Below are 22,536 nucleotides of genomic sequence, written 5' to 3'. Positions count from 1 at the left end.
GTTTTTCTACACAAAGGTCACCTAAGTAAAATAATCACATTAGCATTAAATTCTCATCAAGATGGTACTAGACCCAAGTTTGTCTACTACTAACTCTTCAAAAGCTAATACACAGAGAGGACATTTCCTGGGGGGAGGGATAGGTTTGGGTTAAGGGTTAGCAACTGAGAAGAGGGCAGTAGCTGTTGTTCCCAAATGAATTACTTTGCTAGTGAATATTAATTTCCTACCTTAGTGTAGGAAAATTATACCAGAGATTTCTAAGGGATTAGAACTGCCACACCAGCAGCCCTCACATCTTGGATTCTTATCCATATTAACAAAGAATTGAGAATGCAGAGTCATAATGGGGTAAATTATGAAAAATAAGATTTACTTTAGGGAGAATTACAAGGGAAAGCAAAGCAAGAAAGCCCAAGCTAAAAAAAAGTCTCCCCCTTCCCAGCCGAGCTGGGAAGGTGGAGGGGAGACCAAGAAAATTTCCCTTACATAGGGAAGGAAACGAAGAGGTTAAAGAGGTATGAAAGAACTAAGAAAGGCTAAAAGAGGCTGAGAGAACTCACACCTGACTCAGGTCCAATTATATGAACCAGACATCCAATTAAAATAAGCCTCTGAACAGACTTGTGTGTGTCAGAAGAAACCTGATTGGTTGGTGGGACACACAAGGAACATTGACTGTAGAAGGGCTGTCCCATATGACTTAATCCAAGGGAAACTGGAGAAGAAAATGGAAGCTATTGTTGCTGAGTAGGAATAGGAAGTTGTTGCTTGCAACCACCATGGATAAGATCTAATCAGACATAAATTATAGTCTTCCTAGGGCCAGCAAGTTGGCATCCATGTTTCCATGGGCCAGTCCCTAGTTAACTACCTACCAGAAAAAATATGATACCTTGCTCCTAATTCATATCACAAGGACTTTTATGAGAAGAAAAAGTAAATGCAGAAGGCAATGTCCAAGAAGGCTATCAGGGTCTTTAATATGTAATCATGCCCCCTACAGTCCTGTATGTGATCTCCTTCCCACAATGAAACTTTACCTCCTGAAACTATTTCTTATGAGATAGATGATGATTAATAGATGATAGAGATAGATAGATAGATAGATAGATAGATAGATAGATAGATAGATAGATGATAGATAGATGGATAGATGGATGATAGGTAGGTAGGTAGGTAGGTAGGTAGATAGGTAGATAGATAGATAGATAGATAGATAGATAGATAGATAGATAATTATTTTCCTAGAAGTCAATCTTCACAGCACTAGACTAAGGAGGAGCACATTTTCATGTGCCCTGAGGGTAACTAGGTATTCTAGGGTTTTTGTGTTATTGAGGTATATAGTTTTTTGTTGTTATGTTTCCGAATTTTGAATGCTGGGTGAAAGGAAGGGAAATCAAATACAAATAACAAAGAGGTGATAACTGTTACTAAAGAAGCGACCACAATGGATGGATGACTAACTCAAACCCTTAAAACAAATTTGAATCATTGTTCAGATTTCATGTCAATTATATAAATTGTTCACAATGTTCAACTTTCATAAGTATCAGTTTCTTCATATGTAGAATGGGGAAAATAATATTACCAACTATGTGGTGTGTCATAAGGATAAAAGAAGATAATTAAGGTGAAGGGACTTGTTACCACACTTACGCAAAGAAAAGCTTTAATTAGGGTTGGGAGCTATCTCAGTAGTTAAGGGCACTTCTTGCAAAGTCTGAAAGCTTGAGTTGACCCAGATTTGAATCTCTATGTAAAGCCACATACACAAAGTGTCACATGAATCTGGAGTTCTTTTGCAGTGGCAAGAGACACTGACATACTTGTTCAATCTCATTCTGTCTCTCTACAAGCAAATAAATGAATCTATTTTAAAAACTTTAACTAGCCAGGTGTGGTGATGCACGCCTTTAATCCCAGCACTCGGAAAGCAAGAGGTAGGAGGATCGCTGTACATTGGAGGCCACCCTGAGACTACGTAGTGAATTCTAGGTCAGCCTGGGCTAAAGTAAAACCCTGCCTCGAAAAACCAAAAACAACAGAAAAATACTTTAATTAAAAGTTGTTTGTTGTTATTAGACATAGTTATTACATTATTAAAATACCAATTTTAAAACCAAAGAGTGCATCATCATTAGAAGGATGCCCCTTTAGTGTAAGAACTATGCCTAATAAATTCCCCAGTACAGTACTCAACCATTTTTTCAACCCTGCATAGCTTTTATATGTATGATGTCTTACTGTGATTGATAATAATTTATAAATATAATAGGTCATGATTGAGGGCAGTATCGGTCACAATAACTCTGACTCCTCAGTACTTTAATCACCTTTTGCTCAGAATGTGTGTGAGGGGTTGTGGGGGGTTGAAATGCTTCAAATTTGAGAAAATTGTAAAATGTGAGCCATATCTATGTGTTAGTAAATTTTGTCATGCACATTTGAGAAGAATATACTTTTTCAACATTATGCCATGTGAAAAGTTTCTAGTCTTTGGAAGAGCTATACTTGATGTTCTCTTACTCAGCAAATATACAATGATTTTAATTTCAAAGCACATCTTCAATCCTAGTCTTTGAGGTTTGAAAAGAAAGAACATTGAAGACTATTCTCTCTACTTTATTGGAAAATAGATTCCCTTTGAATAATTTTACTGAGAGCTATTAAAATAGACATTTCTATTGTCAAGGTGACTATTATTAAAGTAATATATTCTCCAGGGATGTGAGTAGATAGGAAAGACAAGTAGAAGCTAGGAATAATCCTTTATTTAGCATAATACACCATTAAACAATGGAAAAATGAGGGAAGTGTCATGAATATAAAAAGACAAACCAGCTTTATAGTGAAAGCATATTAAATGTCATGGAAAGTCATTGTTGCAGAGTTTCTTACAAGTGGTATACTAGCTCTTCCAGGGTCCTATTCCATCTCAGGGAAGCCCATGGTATCACTGGAAATATCTGTTAGATGCACATCTACATTTACTTGTTCACTGATCCAATGACTATGGTACTGCACTTTGAATAGCTCTTCCCGAAGATAGTTCTTCAAATGTTTGAAGGCCTTCATGTCACCAGATTCATCCTTTGGTTCTTTTTACCTGTTCTTCATTAATATGCATCATTCTTGTCACTCTCTTGAATATATTCTAATTGAAGAGTCAAACTAGTCCCTAAGAAGAGAAATAGTAGAGAGATGTTTAGGGTAAATACAAAAACAAATCCTTTTGATTTGGGCAACATATATTTCTTTTTAGGGCAATGGTGAGGGAGGGGCAAAAGATAAAGGAATGAAAGCATACTACATGTAAGGGTCAAGCTACTAAAGCTAGGAAGGGTAAATTATACCACAGGCTATCTTTAGCACATTCATCTACAAAGCTTTCAATTATTGAAAGAACTAAAGAATTTTTTGTTTAAATCTAGTAATGTCTAGTTATATAAGCATGAAGAAGTAACTGTAGCCAATTTTAGAGTGCTCTTGAATACTTGAGTCTTCCACAATCTTTTTCAAATTTATATTTATATCAACACTGTTTTGTTCCCATTAAGGTAAAAGCATTAAGAAGCACAAAAGAGTCAACCACTGTTATGTACTCTAAAAGTCCCTCTTAAGGTGAGTGTGCACCCTCCTTTCAAAGGAGGAGAGGCAAGTGAGTTAACATTTTACAAAGAAAATAATGGCTGAAATCTCTTGGAAGGGTATATTATCATATAAAATAATTTCACCCATCCTGAGAAAAAAAGAAGGACTTTGGTCAGATTATCACATGCTTGTGACTTCACAATCTCAACAAGTTTCAGAAGGGGAGGACATAGCAAGTGAGTCCATAGATCTGAAGTTTTAATCAGAGGTTCCTTGATAAGGGGGAATTTCTGTCAGGCTAGCAATTATGTAATGATCAGATGAGTTGCTCATATATCACACTGTGGACTAGTGCTCAGAGTAACAACTTGAAACTGTCACTATTAATCTTATGTTTTTGTCATCATCTCAAAACTTCTTTAACTTACAGACCTTCAAAGTCTTCAATTTTAAGTCTGCCCTGGAGATATACATTAAGAAATTTCTTGATCCACATCTTGCCCACCACAAAATGTTATTTTTTCTGAAGAGCAATGTTTTTCTAGGACATATCTTTGACAAAGTTATGTAAATGTATTTTCTTCCACAGTTATCTTCAGTTCAGTATTATTGACATAATGTGATTTCAGAGTCCTCCAATAGGTGATATGTACACTTAAAAACATTATTGTCATCTATCAAATGAGTCAACATTTGAACTAAGCTGGACCCTGCCTTTTATCTTTATTATTATTTTTTTAATCTTAAATGTCCAAAAGTCACCTTAAATAACCAGAGAAAAACCAGGTTTAAGATTATCCAGAGTTGTCAAGTTCTGCCACCAGTGAAGACATTTATACAATTACAGTTTTGTCACGCATACAATCTAGATATTCTAAACTTACTCTATAGAACATGAGAGAAAGATTCAAAAGGGGCAATCCCAAAAGATTCTACTTGTCTGTTGCCTCTCTAATCCTTACTCCTCACTCTAGCCAGTCATTTCAATCACCTGTGCTACTGCCTCACCTAGCAAATGAGACGCTGGCTTTAAAAAGGGAAAGAAAAGAAAAAGTAAAGGTTTGACATATTAGTTATTGGGTTTTTGTTTTTTTTTTTTCCTATTCCTCCCCATACTTAACTTTTTTGTCTGGATCTCTGAAACTTTATTTAGACTCCTTTGCATGTTTCTGGTTGCTACTACTTGTCTTGACATATATTAAACTGTCAGTTTTCCTCCAAAGCTCTGACCTTTTCTTTTCCTTCCATGTTGCATGTTTTTTGTTTCTTGAACACAAATAATTATATATAGGTATACTCTCCAGAAGTGTGTCCTGGCCTCACATTTACCCCCTCCTACATCCATATTCTCATCAATAGTACTGAATTCCTTCTTCACTTTCTATGTCTTTGATCCATAGTTTCTGGTTGCTAAATGACCTCACAATATGGGTTTTCTTTAATAGGTAAGGGTGTGGTCTTAGGAGTAGGCCAGCTATGTTCAAGACCCAGTACTCCTTTTATCTTCTTGAGGATTCTTAAATATTTTATTTATTTCATGTGTGTGTGTGCATATGCATGTGTGTGTGCACACATACATGTTCTCATGCATGTGGGTGTCCTGTGGCCTCTTGCCACTACAAATACCAGATACATGCATTTTGTATCTGGCTTTCCATGAGTGCTAGGGATTAAACCTGTGGTGGCAGACTTTACAACCTTTAACCCCACTTCAGTTGAGAGATTTTGAAATGTGAACATACTATAATTTGACCATAATCTCATACCATTACTTTTTTATGTTACCTTCCCCACCTCTAATCCACTGACAACCCTCATTTTTTGATGTAGCTCCTCATCTGTTTTTATATCTCATGCATTTTGTGTATGTGTGTACCTACCTTGCTTATATGGCAAAATGTTGAACAATTCAATATTCAACATGATTAATGGTGAGAGTGATCTACACTGTTGAGTCATGAGTACAACAGTCTTTTCTTGTCCAAAGAAAAGTATTCTACCTTACACCTCCCAGTCTTGTGACTCTTACATTCTTTCCATCAAGATTCACCTTTCGAGGCTGGAGAGATGGTTTACCAGTTAAGGCATCTGCCTGCAAAGCCAACAGACCTTGGTTTGACTCCACAGGACCCATGTAAGCTAGATGCACAAGGGGCACATGCATCTGGAGTTCATTTGCAGTGGCTGGAGGCTCTGGTGCACCCATTCTCTCTCTTCCTCTCTGTCCCTCTCTCTGTCTCTTCCTCTCTCTCAAATAAATAAATATTTTTTTAAGTTTAAATAAAAAAAAACAAGAATCACCTTTCCTTAACAGAAGCAATGTCTTTGGGTAAACCACTCCATCTCTGTGAGCCTCAAGTTCTCTTCTATAAAATGGGAATAAAACAAAATTACACTAGCAAATGTGACCATTAAATGAATTCCTATTGTGTCAATACTTATCACAGCATCTGACATATACTTAGCATCAAATGAATGTTAACAAGGTATTACATGATTTCTTGCCTCCAAATTTTTGATATTATTTGTAATGAATTATGTAGCAATCATGTGTTCCATTAAATTTTCTAGGCATTTAATTCATCTGTCATTAAAATTATAATCTTAGTTCCAGTACTCATATTCCATTTATTCTGAATTTGACCTTATGATAAATTTATGTTGATTTGAATGTACTTTCTTAAAAGAGAACTTTATTTATTCATGCATTTAGTGATGGTTACTAAGAACCTACTCTGTGGCTTACATTGTGCTAGTTGCATATAAAATCAAAGGAAGAAGAAAAACAATAATATATGGAATGCCATAACATACATTTTAAATTAACTTGATGTCAAACATTTTTCACATAGAATTGTGTTTCTTAGTAAATGTTTGATGTTTAAATTGACACATTAAAATGCACATTAACAATCTTGCTCTATGTTTATGTTACTTATATTTATTCCAATAATATGTAATTCATCATTAAGAAATTAGAGAATTGACAAATATCTATTTGAAAGACAACACTAGCTAACAATGATAAACATCAAGGTTTTCAGTATTGCTCCTCAAACCTATTTTGCTTCTGTGGATTCTGTCTCCTTCCAAAGAATGTAATCAATAGGAATTAGGCTTACTCAATAAACTCCCTAGTCCTGGAAATATCTTTAGTAATGTAATTAATGTGCACATCATTTTAGATACATTGCTTTAAAGCTGAATAAATTTAGATCCAGCAGACTCTACAGCCCTTCTTGTAATGAATCTTCTTTGTAATATGTGTCTGTGTCCTTGTTTTTCTTTCTTTATTGTGCTTTGAAATTTATTTCCTTTTTTTAGTAAGTAGAAACTTTGTTTGGACACATCATGTGTTGGTACCTTCATTTCCTTACGCCCTGGCCCCATTCCACTGAGGGCCCTTTTTAATGGTATTGGTTGTATTCACCATGGAGTTGTGAGAGCAATAGTCAGTAATTATGGGGGTGGGACAATGCCTCTCGACATTCCTTGTCACCCTGTGGCCCTTGCATTATTTCCACCCCCTCTTCCACAAAATTCCCTGAGCCTTGGTGGATTTGACTAAGTCTACTTTAGTCTTGAGCTCTCAGCATCTTCTAGATTTCTGCTTGGATGCATTTTGAGTGCCCTCAGTGTCTGTCTCCATCAACTTGGTGCAGGTTGTCATGCTGGCCATGAAAGCAGAAATCTTGTTCATCTTAACAATTCTTTTGTGTTTCACCTGGACCCTAGATGCTATGCTATGGGTGGTTCATCTGCTGACATGGATTCAGCTATCAATTCTTGTTTTGTTGATAGATTTTGGTTGTCCTCAGTTCTCTCTGTTTTCTGAAAAAGAAAAATAAAATAAAATAAAAGCAGAATATCCAATAGAGAGTATGACCAGTATAGGTTAAAGAAGATAAGCATTGTTAATTTAAAGAAATTTTGATGGGTGTAGCCTCACTTTTGGCCAAAGACTCATGGCAGCTTCTCATTGGAGTCCATAATCTTGGTCTCCATGGGAATCTGACTTGGTTCCAGCTATGGGTAACTTCCTACTGAAAATATCTCTTACCCAATAAGCAATCTGCTGCTTACCCATTTAAGCTGGGTGCCACTATTGTACAGGTGTGTATATCTTGTTAGGATGGTTGTTTTTATACAGCACTGGCCCTTGCTTGCTCATGACATTATTGGCTGATCTCTCCCAGCAGCTCATGCAACACTTTTTAACACTATACTAGTTAACCATCTGGGAACTGACTTCCTTCCAGATTCAGTCAATCTCTCAGTGTTTTGCTTTCATGGATTGTGGTGACTTCATTAATAGGGTCCTACCATTCACCTCAGGCAGGTCATCAAGTGCTTTGACAGAAGCCTGCCCTGTCTCTCTGATCAACAGTTCAACATGGGTGGTAACCAATTTCAGGTACTGGGAGTTACAAGCAATGGCTAAATACTTTAGGATTGGGTTTTATCCTACCATCTCCAGGGCCCTTATGCACTGATGATCCCTCCATGTTCCAACTGAGGGTTATATCTTTTAGTCTGCTACACAGAAGGAACATATACATGGCACTAATTCATTTTGGATTTGGTTTTGTGTATATCTCCCCCCACCCTCCCATTTCTTTCTTCCAACACCCTTCCTTCCCTCTTATCTGCTCCTCAAGTTGCTTATCAGGCATGCCTGCAACTCAAAGTATTCCAGGCTAAGAACCACCAATATAAGAAAGCATGCAGCATTTGTCTTTCTGTGCTTGTATGAGTTCACTTAGTATGATCTGTTCCAAGTCTGTCTACTTTCCCACAAATTTCATTATATCATTTTTCCTTACTGCTGAATATAATTCCATTGCATGTAAGTAACATATCTTCATTATTCATTCTTCAAACCATGGGCATATGGGTTGATTCAGTTTCTTAGATATTATAAATTTAGAGCAGCTATAAACATTGAGCAAATATCTATATAGAGAAGAGTGAAACCTATAGAGCACATGCTAAGTAGAGGAATGGCTGAATTAGTTGTTAGCTCTGTGTTCAGCTTTTTCAGGAGTCTCCACATTGATTTCCATAGTGGTTGTGCAAATTTGCATTCCCACCATCAGTAAATGAGGGTTCCTCTTTCCCTGTATCCTCATAAACATTGATTGTCATTTAATTTTTTAATGATTGCCATCCTTTCTGAAGTAAGGTATAATTCCAAAGTTGTTTAATTCGCATTTCCCTGATGGCTAAGGATGTTGAACATTTTCTTAGGTGAGTATTGACCATTTGTCTTTCTTTTATTGAGAATTCCCTATTCAGTTCTCTGCTCCATCTTTGAGTGGATGGTTTGATATTTTAAATTACACACACACACACACACACACATATATATGTTTATTTTATTTACTTATTTATTTGAGAGCAACAGAGAGAAAGAGGGAGAGAGAGAGAGAGAGAGAAAGAGAGAGAGAGAGAGAGAGAGAGAGAGAGAGAGAGAGAGAGAGAGAGAGAGGGAGAGAGGGAGAGAATCGGCACGCCAGGACCTCTAGCCACTGCAAACAAACTCCAGATGCATGCACCCCCTTGTACATCTGGCTAACGTGGGTCCTGGGGAATCGAGCCTCAAACTGGGGTCCTTAAGCTTCACAGGCAAGCGCTTACCTGCTAAGCCATCTCTCCAGCCCTTAATTGCTTATATTTTGGGTTCTTTGTAGATGCTAGATATTAGACTCTGTCACTGATATAGCTAGTGAAGATATTTTCCCATTCTGTGGGGAGTCTGTTGGCTCAGTTTATGGTATGTTTGTCTGTACAAAAGCTGTTTAGCTTCATGAGATCTCACTGGTTTAGTTATCATTCAATTTCCTGGGCTACTGGGGAATTGTTCAGGAAGGCATTCTCTACTCCTATATCTTGGAGAGTTCCCCCTATGTTTTCACTCAGTAGGTTGAGAGTTTCAGGTCTCATATTGAGGTCTTTAATCCATTTGGAATTGATTTTGGGGCATGGTGAGAGGAATGGGTCTAGTTTTCTTTTTCTGCATGTGGTTATCCAATTTGTCTAGCAGTATTTGATGAAGATGATGTCAAATCCAGTGTATGTTCTTGTCTCCTTTGTCAAAGATCAGGTAGCAGTAGTGACTTGAATTAAGGGCTGAGTTTTAAATTGTGCTCCATTGGTCTATATATCTGTTTTTATGCCACTGCCATACTGTTTTAGTTACTATGGTTTTGTCATATAGATTTCCATTAGGTATAGTGATACTTCTAGAGGTGTTTCTTCTGCTGAGTATATTTTTGGATATCCAGGGATTTCTTCCATTCCAGTTGAATTTGAGATTACTTTTTCTATCACTGTGAAGAATGATGCCTGGATTTTTATTGGTATTACATTGCATCTGCATATTGCTTTCAGTAGAATTGCCATTTTCACAATATTACTTCTACCTATACAGTAAGATGAAAGGTCTTTCTATTGTCTCATGTCCTCCTTGATTTCTTTCTTGAATGTTTATATGTTTTATTATTGTTATCACCATATTTTGTCTGCATACATCTGGTGTTGCTATGCTCTTTTTCCAAATACATGTCTCCTCAGTGGGGTTGCAAGTATTCCTTATAGGATCTTAGCTTATGCTTTGTAGGAGCAACAGTCAGTTATTTTGTGGGGGGAAGAATGATTCTGGGCATGACGATGTCTCAACCTCTGGCTTTTATAATCTTTCTACTCCTTCTTCTGCAAAATGCCCTGAGCCATGGTGGGTAAGTTTTAACTCCACTTCAGTGATGAGCTCTGAGGAGGTTCTGGATCTCTTCTTGGAAGGTGTTGGATATCTTCAGTGTCTGTATCTGTCATCCTGGGACTGATTGTCAAATTCAGCATGGAAACAGCACCCTTGTTCATTTCTGAAATTGTTCTGTTGTGCCAGCTGTGGCTTGGCTGAACTGCATGGGATGGTTTATCTCCTCCAGTCTTGCTTCCTTCAGAGCAAGAGGAACAGATTCTCTGATGAAAAGTGAAGTCAGCATAGTTTAAATGGGATAATTTAGGGAGAATATGATGTATGTAACCCCTCTTTTAGCCAAAGACTAGTGAGAGCTTGACACTGGAGAGCATAATCTTTGTCTCTATAGGATACTGACATGGTACCCAATTCCAGATATGGGTTACTTAAACTGAGTGGATCTCTTAGCCAATCAGAAAACTATTGGTTACCCACCAAGGATGTGTGCCAATATTGCACTGCTGTGTAAATTCTTTCAGAGTGCTTGTTTCTGAGTAGCTTAGATCTCTGGTTGCTCAGACCATGGTCACTTTCCCCCTGTAGCACATGCAGTGCTTTCCAGAAATACATGGACTAACTTTCTGGGAACTGGCTATCTTCTGGATTCTATCCAGGTTTCTCCATGCTTTGTGTCAGCAGAATATGGTGTCTTCAGCAATAAAGTCTTATCTTTTGCTTCAGGCAGGTAATCAACTGTTTTGATGGAAACCTATCTTGTTTTGTGGAGCTTATAGTTCTTTGGGATCAACAGCTCAGTGTGAGTAACAACCAATTACTGGTACTGGGATTTACCAGCAAGAGCAAAAAATAATTTTTAAGCTTAGGCTTCATCCTCCTACAGTCTCCAGGGCCCTTCTTTTCAGGTGGTCCCATTTACTCCTTTTGGGGGGTATATCTTTTTATCTATCTCCAGAGACAAAGTTTCTATGGTATCAGTTCTTTTAGGATTTAATTTTGTGGTTGCTTTTTCCTCACCCTTCCCTTCCCCTCCCCAAAACCCTTCCACCCCTATTGTCTGGGCCTTGAGTTGCCTATCAGGTGTGTCAGCAACTTGGGCTGGTCCAGGTTAGAAACCACAGATAAGTGAGACCATGTGGCATTTGTTTTTCTGTGACCATGTAAGTTTGCTGAATATTATATGTTCCAAGTAAGTCCATTTTTCTAAAAATTGAATTTTATCATTTTATCTTACTGTTGAGTAGAAATCCATTGTGTCAATGAACCACAACATTATTACCCATTCATCCAATGATGGCCACCTGGGCTGATTCTAGTTCTTAGCTATCATGAATTGAGCAGCTATAAACATGGCTGAGAAAAGATGTTTGAAGTGAAGCATGGGAATTTTAGGATAAATGTCCAGTAATGGAATAACTGTGTCTGTTGGTAACTATAATCATCCTTTTCAAGAACTTCCCTATTGATTTACATAGTGGTGGCACAAGTTTACATTCCTACCACAGTGGATGAGGGTTCCTCTTTCCTCACATTTTCCCCCACATTTCCCCCACAAAAGCAACATTTGTTTTCTTTTGATTTTTTTTTTTTTAATTACTGGCATCCTTACTGGAATAAGGTAGAATTTTATAGTTGTTACAATTTACATTTTCCTAATGGTTAGGGATGTTGAATATTTTAAATGTGTGTTAGCCATTTGTATTTCTTCCTCTGAGAACTCCTTATTCATTTCTCTACTCCATTTTTGGAGTGGATTGTCTCATTGTTTTTGTTTAGTTTTTTAAGTTCTTTGTAGATTCTAAATATTAGTCTTCTGTCAGTGGTATATCCGACAAATATTTTCTCCCATTCAGTGGGTAACCTATTGGCTCTGCTTATGATATGTTTGTCCATGCAAAAGCTTTTTAACTTCATGAGATCTCAATGGTTGAGTGATTGTTTAATTTCCTTGGCTACTGGGGTTTTGTTCAGGAAATCTTTCCCCATTACTATATCATGGAGAGTTCCCCCTGTTTTTTCTTCCAGTAGGAAAGGAGTTTCAGGACTTATATTGAGGCCTTTAATCCATTTGGACTTGATTTTTGTGTATGATAAGATGAGTGTGTCTAGTTCCATTTTTCTACATATGGTCATCCAATTTTTCCAGCACCATTTGTTGAAGATGTTATCTTTCCTTCAATCTACAACTTCATTTTTTTTTATTTCTTACTCAACACATTCATTGTTTAATCTCATATTATTCAGTCTATAGAATCTTATATAATTTCTGTTGTTTCTTTTGTCAATTTATAGCTTTAACTCATTGTGAAACAATATGATGCAGGAATTAATATCAATTTTCCAGAATTCATGGAGGCATGCTTTATGCCCTAATATATGATCCATTTTGGAGAAGGTTCTGTGGTCTGCTAAGAAGAATGTGTATTCTGTAGAATTGGGTTGGAAAGTTCTGAAGATGTTATGATATATCATATCATTTCCCTGTTGATTTTCTGCTTGGATAATTTGTCTATTGATAATACTGGAGTATTAAATTCCTCCACTATGATGGTATTAGGATTTATTTCTGATTTGATGTTGACTAGATTTTGCTTTATAAACTGTGATGTTCCAGTGTTTGTTGTATATAGATTTATGACTGTGATGTCCTCTACTTGGAATTTTCCTTGATGTATAAAAAGTGTCCTTCTTTGTCCATTTTGATTACTTTTGGCTTGAAGTCTATTTTGTCACATATTAATATAACCACACCCACTTGCTTCTGATTTTTATTTTCTTGGATAATCATTTTCCATCATTTCACCCTGAGGAGGCATATATCCTTAGTGGTGAGGTGGGTTTCTTGAAGATCACAGATGGAAGGATCTATTTTTCTGATCCACTGTTAACTTATACTCTTTATGGGTGAGTTAAGACCATTAATATTTAATGTTATAACTGTGAGGTTCAATTTAATTCCTAGCATGTTGGAGACTTTTGTGGTTTTGTATTTTCTTGGGCTTCAAATGTTTTTGTGACTGCTCTAGTTTTGGTTATTGTGATCTTCCTCTTGCATGCTCTTGAGGTGGGTTGTTGGATTCTTCCATATGGTATATTCCCTGAAGCATTCTCTGTAGGTTTAGTTTTTTGTTCATATAATCATAGACCTGGCTATTGTCATGAAAGGTTTTGCTTTCACCATTTATTATGAGGGATACTTTTACTAGGTAAAGGAATTTGGATTACAAGCCATAGTTTTTTGTTTTTGTTTTTGTTTAGATTTTCATGTGCTCCATTCTAAACCATTCTGCCTTTCAGGGTTTCCATTGAAAACTCTGAGGTAATTCTGATGGGATTATCTTCATATGCACTGAGTTGTTTCTCTCTTGCTGTTATTACCACTCTCTCTTTCTCTTCATTGCTTGGAGTTTTTACTATGGTGAGTCTTGGAGAGTTTCTTTTTGGTCCAGTCTGTTTGGAGTTCTATGAGCTTCTTGTTTCTGGATGGGACTCTCTTTTGAGAGAGTGGGAATGTTTTCTTCAATAAGTTTGTTAAATATGTTATCCATGCCTTTAGCCTGAAGTTTTTCCCCTCCTGGTATACCCATGATCCAGATGGTTGGTTGTCTTAGGGTATCACAAAATTCTCTCAAATATTCTGTTTGTGTGACTTTTTGTACTTATCAAACGTTTTGGACTCCTGAGCCATTTCTTCTGTTTTGTGTTCCATATCTGAGGTTCTGTCTTCCACCTGATTAAGTTTGTTAGTGAAGGATTCTAGGTAGGATTTTATAAGCTCTACTTGATTTTTGTTTTCAGTTGCATTTTTCTGTATTGTATCTATTCATTTGTGGAGAGCCAATTTCATGTCATGGTTTAATTTTCTTGATGGTTCTTGGATTTCATTCTTATATTTAATTATGTCTTCATTAAGCTTTATCACCTGTTTGTAGAGATCCTCTATTTGCTGACAAAACTTCAATTCATGTATCTTTCTTGAGGTATCTCTGAATTTTTCTCCATTAAGTTAAGCCTAGTGGCAAAAGCTGTGTGCTGTAAGAGATGATTCTTTCCATTTCATTTATGCAGTTGTTGGTTTTTTGATTATTTGCTTCCAGTTCAGCAATTTGCTTCATCAGGGTAAATAAGTCTCTTGTGCCCTCATTGGCAGATTCAATTTTTCTTGTCTCCTCTGTGTTTTTATTGGAGACTTCCATTGTGGAACTAGGCATCCTCAGTGGAGATCTTGTGGGTTATTGTCTTGTGTTGTTTTTCTTGAGTTTTGTTTTACCCATCTCAAAGTAAAAGTCTATTTTATCAAGGAGGAAGCAAGTATTTTTTCCTTGTAGGATTTTCAGTGAGTGTTCTATTTTTGGTTTGAGTGGGATGTTGTATACAAAGATGTGTATATTGTAGAGGTTGTAGTGCTTGATATATGAGCTGTTGTAGGAGGTCTAGAACCTCTATAGCCCAAGATCATAGTCATGCTTTGCCTGTTGGGTACAATCACCATAGCACTTGGCCTTGTTCCCCTACTGTACCCAAATAAGCACATTGTAGAGGACTCAAATTTACTCCCTGGCATGCAGTTGCCAGATAATCCTATGCTCCCAGTCTGAGAGAGGAGCAAAGTCCAAAGGGAGGATAGTTTGGCAGGTATCAGCAGTGGGGTACACAAGAGCAGGGAGCATGGTATGGGGCACTGGGATCTATGGATCACACTGGAGCTCAGGTCAAGTCAGTGAAGTTAGCTGATGTAGGGGCATTGGTGAAAGGAGGCAGCAAGTACCACAGGCTTGGCAGGGTCAGAGGAAGTGGCTGAGTTCCAAAAGATCTTCTGAGGCAGAAGGCAACAAGTAGGGCAGGGGAGCTGACAGGGCAGTGGCAGCATGGATTAGAAAAAGAGGCCCCCAAAATGCTGGCCCCTCCCTAGCACTGAGCTAGTGCATAGCACTGAGGTAGCTCTACCACTGGAGTCCTAGGATTAAAGGCATGTGCCACTATGCCCAGATCCTGTCCTTGGTTTTTGTTTGTTTTGGCCTAGCACATTCATGAGAGAGTCACTGAGATTATGAAACCTATAAACTTCTCTTTCAGATTTGATACTTTGACAATTAATTTTAGAATATGGAAAAGCCAAACTTTCCTGAGATATCAAAATATCCTACCACTCTCTATGGCAGCAGCTCCCTAGAAAGCCAAGTTGGTATCCATGGAAGAGATACTATAATGAATTTCAGCATATATAATGCCAGTGTGTTAAGAAAATTTAGTTATGTTTCTACATATCTCCAACTCAGAGCTATCAGGTTGGACAAATTATTTCCTTGGGTAAGATTTGACATTTCTTACTCAAAGTTTTCCTCTGTCCAATATTAGGTTTCTTTATTCTCTGACCCTCAATTATATATAATTTAACTAAGTAATTATATCCAGCTTCATTTTTTTTGACAACTTATGATTAAACAAATAAAAAAAAAAAAAAGAGTTGAGGTCTGGGAAGATGGCTCAGGTGTTTGCTTTCGAAGTCTAATGGCCCAGGTTCTGCTCCCCTGTGCTCACTTAAAGTCAGATACACAAAATGGTGATGTGTCTGGAGTTTGTTTTCAGGGCCAACAGGTCCTGACTGGCCTGTATTCTCTCTCTCTGCCTTCCTCCCTTCTCTCTCATGAATAAATAAATAAGTTGAGAGCAATTGTCAATGTCAGTAACACAAATTATCCAAAGTAATGCTAATAATTTTCTGCTTTTTTTTTTCTATAAGGGTCATTCTAATGAAGCTATTTGATTCCTACAAAATGTTCAAAAGTAAATATTAATCCTTTGAGATTACTACTTCGGTATAGGATATAATTTAAGTGATATTAACCTTAAATTATTTTTGCTTAAATAGTGTAAAAGGCCTGGGCAAATCGTATATAGTAATCAAGAAATTACAAACTGTTTTTAATCATGTTTGTTGATAATTCATACAAAGAGAAGGTCTAAAGTATATAACTATGCATATGCATGATCGTTGTTTGATTGTTTCACATTTCTTTAATAAATACATGTTAAATTCTTGAGAAAGCACTTTTATGTCTCTGTTGTCTGTTTTGATGCACCTAACCAACTAAGTAGATGTGGTGCCTTCTGTGATTAAATGTTCTTTAAATCATCTTGACTTTGAAACTGTTTATCAATCTTGTTGCTACTGACATTTTGAGCTGGATATGACTTTTACTGTGATGAGAAGCATCCCAAGCATTGTAGATTGCTGATAAACATCCCTGGTCCCTACCTACAGTACCTTCCCCACTTATGAAGACCCAAAATGTCACCAAATATTGCTGAAGTTCCTAGGGGAACAAAATTTCCCCTGGTTGAGAACCACAGCTTTACAATGTGGATGTCAGAATGCCCTCCATTCCTGGAAATGATTTCAACACCTTAACCTTACACAGAAGGGAGAGTAAGATAAAAAAGGACTTGTATTTTCCCCCAGAAACCCTTCAAAGTTCAGATCCAATGGAATCAAAACTATCAGAAAGTCAATAGAACAAACTTTTGTGCTTTAAGAATTGAAAGTAGTTAGACTATAAGTGCTTCCTCTTTTGGAATGTGGGATATAAGTCTCTCTACTAGTGATTTGCACCAGTCAGCCAAGGAACCTGTGTAAAAAACAATCCAGATTCATTCTTCTGGGGTGGGACTCAAGATATGAATTTTAACCAAGTTTTTATTCTTGCTGCTGCTAGTCTATGATCCTTAACAGGGATAGCAATGTCCTTGCCTAGACAATAGAGCCTTCTAATAAATTGGTGGCAGCTAATATCTTAGGAGCAACTAATTCTCTTGAGCTCACTATTTCCATGAGAAAGTAATGAAGCCAGAGCACAATCAGTCAGTGGTACTGCAACTAATTGCCTCATTCTTCTTGTGTGGTCAACATCTTCGAACCTATTTAAGCATTTGTACATTGCCCTCATACTCTATTCTTCATGACGTTACTTGCTTCACATATTCAAAGAAATTTTGCCTTATAGAATGTTTGCTACTCAAGAGATGTGTGAGAGGACTCACTGTCTTTAAGTATTAAATTCATTAACCTCTTAAGAGGAAATTCATTGTTGGACATAGTTCCTACTTATTCTTTTTGTATGCATATATATTTTATTTATCTATATTAGTAAATGTAGTGGTTCTATATTGCTGAATATCAAATTACCATACTTTGTGGGTGGTTTAAACCAACACTTGTTAATTATCTCATAATTTCCAAGACTCAGAAGCTGTTGAATTGCCTGGTTTATTCTTTGTTAACTGGGATGTGGTTTTTGTTTGTTTAATTCCTGTTTTTTGTTTTTTGTTTTGTTTTTGTTTTGTTTTTGAAGTAAGTTTTCACTCTAGCTCATGTTGACCTGGAACTGAGTTGTATCCCCAGGATAGCCTCAAACTCACAATCATACTCCTCCCTCTGCCTCTACAGTGCTGGAATTAAAGTCAGGCACCGCCATACTTGGCTCTGAGTTGTGTTTTTATCTTTATTAAGAATATACTTTGTATTCATTCATCTTATGTTGGTATGATCCTACATATTCTTAATGGAAAATACATGAAGAAATATCTCAATAACATGTACATGGATATATACACATATACTTAAAACTTACAAACAGGATTTTACTAGTGTTCAGCCTTTCAGCCTGTGCCAATAGCAATTACTGAGGAGCACCATAATATATGGTAAGCAGTAGATGGTGTTAATTTTCTGTTTTGAGCAGTTGAAATTGGCTAAATCACAATAATGTGTAATAAGGAAAGATAATCATAGTATGGGAACAGAACTGTTATTGACTTGGTTACAAAACAGATACAAAAGATGAAGATCCAGGAAAATCATATTACAAACCAGATAAATGGATCCTAGATACTCAGAAGTTTAATTTATTTCCATAGGTATCTTTCCAGTGAAAAGAGAAGGAAACAATGCAAATGAATCTAAAGTAATGGCAAATCAAATCCACTGCATCTAGATATGTGTTTTAAAATGGAATGTGTACAATTTAGAAAAAAAATAGGGCTGGAGAGATGGCTTAGTGGTTCAGCGCTTGCCTGTGAAGCCTAAGGACCCCGGTTCAAGGCTCAATTCCCCAGGACCCATGGTAGCCACATGCACAAGAGGGCGCATGCATCTGGAGTTCGTTTGCAGTGGCTAGAGGCCCTGGCTTGCCCATTCTCTCTCTCTTTCTATCTGCCTCTTTCTCTCTGTCTGTCACTCTCAAATAAATAAATAAAAATTAACAAAAAATTTAAAAAATACATACATGCATACATTAGTTTAAAACATTTGCAGGAATCCCAACAAAATCACCTAATCCACACGTGCCACAATTGGATGTGTATGATCAAGGTTGAGAGCCAGAATAATATAGTTGTAACCACTGCTCACCAACAACCCCTCCTTCTCAGAGTCACCTTCATGTTCTAATTGTTAATAGATTAAATCTACCTGTCTCTTGATGATGTTTCATCCCCCACTTAAAATCATAATTCAGTGTGTGCTTCCTAAAAGAGACAGTTTGTATGATACTGCCACATGCAAAGCATGAAATCATTCTCAATTAAAAATATGTATTGAGAGCCAGGTGTGGTGGCGCAGGCCTTTAATCCCAGCACTTGGGAGGCAGAGGTGGGAGGATCATTGAGAATTCGAGGACACCCTGAGACTACATAGTTAATTCCAGGTCAGTCTGGACCAGAGTGAGACCCTACCTCGAAAAACCAAATTTATATATATATATATATATATATATATATATATATATATATATATATATATATATATATATGTATGTATTGAAAAAAATCACTCAGGTAAACAAGGAAGGCTGGGACAGTGGCTCAGTGAGAACAATGCTTACTCTGCCAATGTGTAGGTTTGAATTTGAATGCATATAAATGGTAAGTGGGTGTGACAGCCCACATGTAATCCCAGGACATAGGAGGTTCAAATGAGATCCACTTAATACTAGCCCAATCCATGAGTTTGGCATTCAAGTGAGAGACCCTGTCTCAACCAATAAGGGCCAAATCAAAGGAGACACCTGGCTTCAACTTTGGATTCCACATGCGAGCACACACACACACACACACACACACACACAATTAAACAAAGAAAAATATATGTTGTGTCTCAGCCATGTGTAAACCACTTACATGAGTTATCCTTAGTAGCTAAGTCACTGCTTCCAGAAGCATGTCTACCACCATCCTGGAGCATTCAAGCAGCATTGCTGGAGAGAGTGATATAACCTGTGCCTTTGTAGGGCTGTGAATTCTTACATTTGGTAAAAAAAAAAAAAATGTCACAACTGGGTCATAATATGCAAGATATAACTTTTAATAGCCAGTTCTTATATGTCAAACTTTGACAACCAAGTCAGTAAACTGAGAAATTAGGAATGACACATAAAAAATGCTAACTGTTCTCTCAGGTCATATAGCAGGAAAAACTGTGTTGATTTCCAATAGATTACCATGGTAACTTGTATTAGATTTTAGTGTTGAGAATAGCGTTTGCCATCTGTAAGAAATATGTTAGCTATCTGTCTCTACTTTTAGGACACATATTCTATTTTTAGAATGTGTTCAATGAGGAGTAATATATCTAGAGTATGATTTCTGCAAATGAAAAGTGGACATTTTAATGCTATTAAAATAGGGTTTGCTTTTAATTCACAAAGAAATTCCAGTGGCATATTCAAGAGAGCACACAATGCTCATTTTATAAACCAAGAGCTATGGCCATATCCTAGAATGTTTTGGGTGCCTCAGGGACCTCCCTAGCCGATGACTCACTGAAAGGTATCCCAACCCTGGAACAGAATTTTTTTCTAATAAAAGTCTATGGCTTCTGGCTGTGCCATTATTTTAAAAAGTAGGTTATCATATGGCTTATTCACAATACCATGAATTTTGATTACCCTCCCACCCTTCTTTTACTCAGTCTTTTCCCTGACCTCATTTAGGCCCTTCCACCCGCAGTAATCTGTTCATGTACTTACATATATACAATCCCTTCCCTAGGAATGAAGATTGATTGAAAAGAAGTTCTAAACAGTTTCTTAGGAGTATTTTAATTTTGACTCTTCAGTTGCTTATTACCTGGAGCAAGTCTCTGCTACATTGTTCTTCAGTTTTATCATTTACAAACTAATTTCCCCTCAGCCCCAGTACAGGAATCTCTAAAAGAACATATTAAACACTCTATGACCAATAATACCTATGAGACCATTCACCACATTTTCCAGATTCTCGGGGATGTGAGATATTTTGCTTCATTTTGCAAGTTGTGAATGAAAATTGAACTTGTTCCTCTTACCAGCAATCTTTGTTTTTCTAATTTAAGTGTTAAATAGTCTCAGAAAATTAGTTCTTATAACTTAAAGATAGAAATTATATTTTTTAAATATTTTATTTATTTATGATAGAAAGAGGCAGATAGTGGGTACTGGGGAATTAAACCTGGTCCTTAGGCTTTGCAAATAAGCACCTTAACCACTGAGCACTCTCTCTCTAGCCCTCAGAAATGATATTTTCTTTATTTCTTATGATACTCCTCAAAGTACTAACTTACTGTTGTAGTTAGCTTCATGTTGCTGGGATGAACATCCAAAACAGCCACAGTTTACAGGAACAAAGGTTTATGTTAAACTTACATGTCCCAGGGGAACTTCCACTAATGGCAGAAGAGAATCATGCCTTTCACAGATCCATGGAAAGAGAGAAACCACCACTAGCCAGCACACACCAAAAACAGACACCCACTAGGGAACAACAGCAAACAGCAAACAGCAGGAACCCAGGCATTGCTCATAACCTCTTCATTCCTTTGAACTAGGAATCAGATCCTATCCCAGTTATGCCTTAGGGCTGGACTCCAGGATTCTCCTCCACCCAGGTGGCTGGAAACCCAATTTAACACCTGAGTCTTTTGAGGGTGTCTATTCAAGCTACCACACTTAACAATGATTGCCAAATTCAAGCAAATCAATACAAATGAACCAATTATTATAGCTTGAACAAAAGCCTTGTGTGGCAGCTCATTTCTGTATCCCAGCATTCTGAAGGCTGAGGCAGGATGATTACATAAATTCAAGGCCAGCCTGAACTCTGTAGAGAGTTCTAGGCCAGCTTAGGTACAGAGTAAAACCCTGTCTCAAAATTCAACCAAAAAATCAAACAAAGTCTGAGACAATGAAACTTAAATTGTCTCTTAACTCAATTTGAAACCCTAATTCTAAAATGTCATGTAAAATGTTCCTCCAGTGAAGATAAATTAAATAATCATTGATTTTACTATTGGTGGGTAGGCTTCAAAGAATATACATCATAATATAGATTTCCAAAAAAAATAATAATATAGATTTCCAATAGGAAAATACATTTTTTAAATTCAATAAATTATTGAAATTAAGAATTGAGAAAATAAGGTAAAATTTACACTATTTTCCTCAAAAACATTCAAAAGAGAACAGAAAATTAGATTTCTGATACTACCACAGTGTGAAATAAATATATATTATTATTATATATTATTATTATATATATATTAGAGACAGAGAAAGAGAGAATGGGTGTGCCAAGACTTCCAGCCCCTGCAAAAGAATTCTGGATGCATGTGCCACCTTGTTCATATGGATTACATGAGTACTGGAGAATCTAATTATCCAATCTGGGTCATTAGTCTTCACAGGCAAGCTCCTTAAGTGCTAAACCATCTCTCCACCCCAGCATATGGTTTTATTTTTGCTTTTTGCTTTAAAAATCTCTAAATCTGGAATTATTAAGAATTTGAGTGAAAGCTGTCTCAAAAGAGAAGATATCAGCAGTGGCTTTCACCAAACATATTTTATCTGACTATTTTTCAATAATTAGAATATATATCAAAACATTAAAGGAACAAAATTACAATAATAATAAGATTTTGAAGTTTATCAGTGTTTCCCATTTGTATACTATTATATAGTCAGTTTTTAAAATATATGTTCTATAAATTTATATCCCTGTTTGAATAATCTATAAATCATTTTACTATTTTTCAGAAAATTTCAATGTTTCTGTAGAAAACATGGCTCCTAGTGATTAGCTAAGCAGCCCAGATGTTCTGGGCTCTTTAAGCAACCCAAAGCATTCCTAGTGGAAGAGCGAATTTTTCTAACTGGGACAACATACCCTCTGGTGGACGATCACTTTCAAAA

General features: G+C 36.7%; 1 protein-coding gene across 2 annotated transcripts in view; it reads left to right on the top strand.

Annotated features, from left to right (window-relative positions):
• Nucleotides 1-22,536, top strand: part of Il1rapl1 (interleukin 1 receptor accessory protein like 1) — a 1,362,835-nt gene that overhangs the window by 1,312,162 nt on the left and 28,137 nt on the right. The window lies entirely within an intron of this gene.

Source organism: Jaculus jaculus, chromosome X (assembly GCF_020740685.1).
Source record: "Jaculus jaculus isolate mJacJac1 chromosome X, mJacJac1.mat.Y.cur, whole genome shotgun sequence".
Lineage (NCBI taxonomy): Eukaryota > Metazoa > Chordata > Mammalia > Rodentia > Dipodidae > Jaculus > Jaculus jaculus.
Note: the sequence above shows the minus strand (reverse complement) of the source record. Positions and strands in the feature narration are given on the sequence as shown.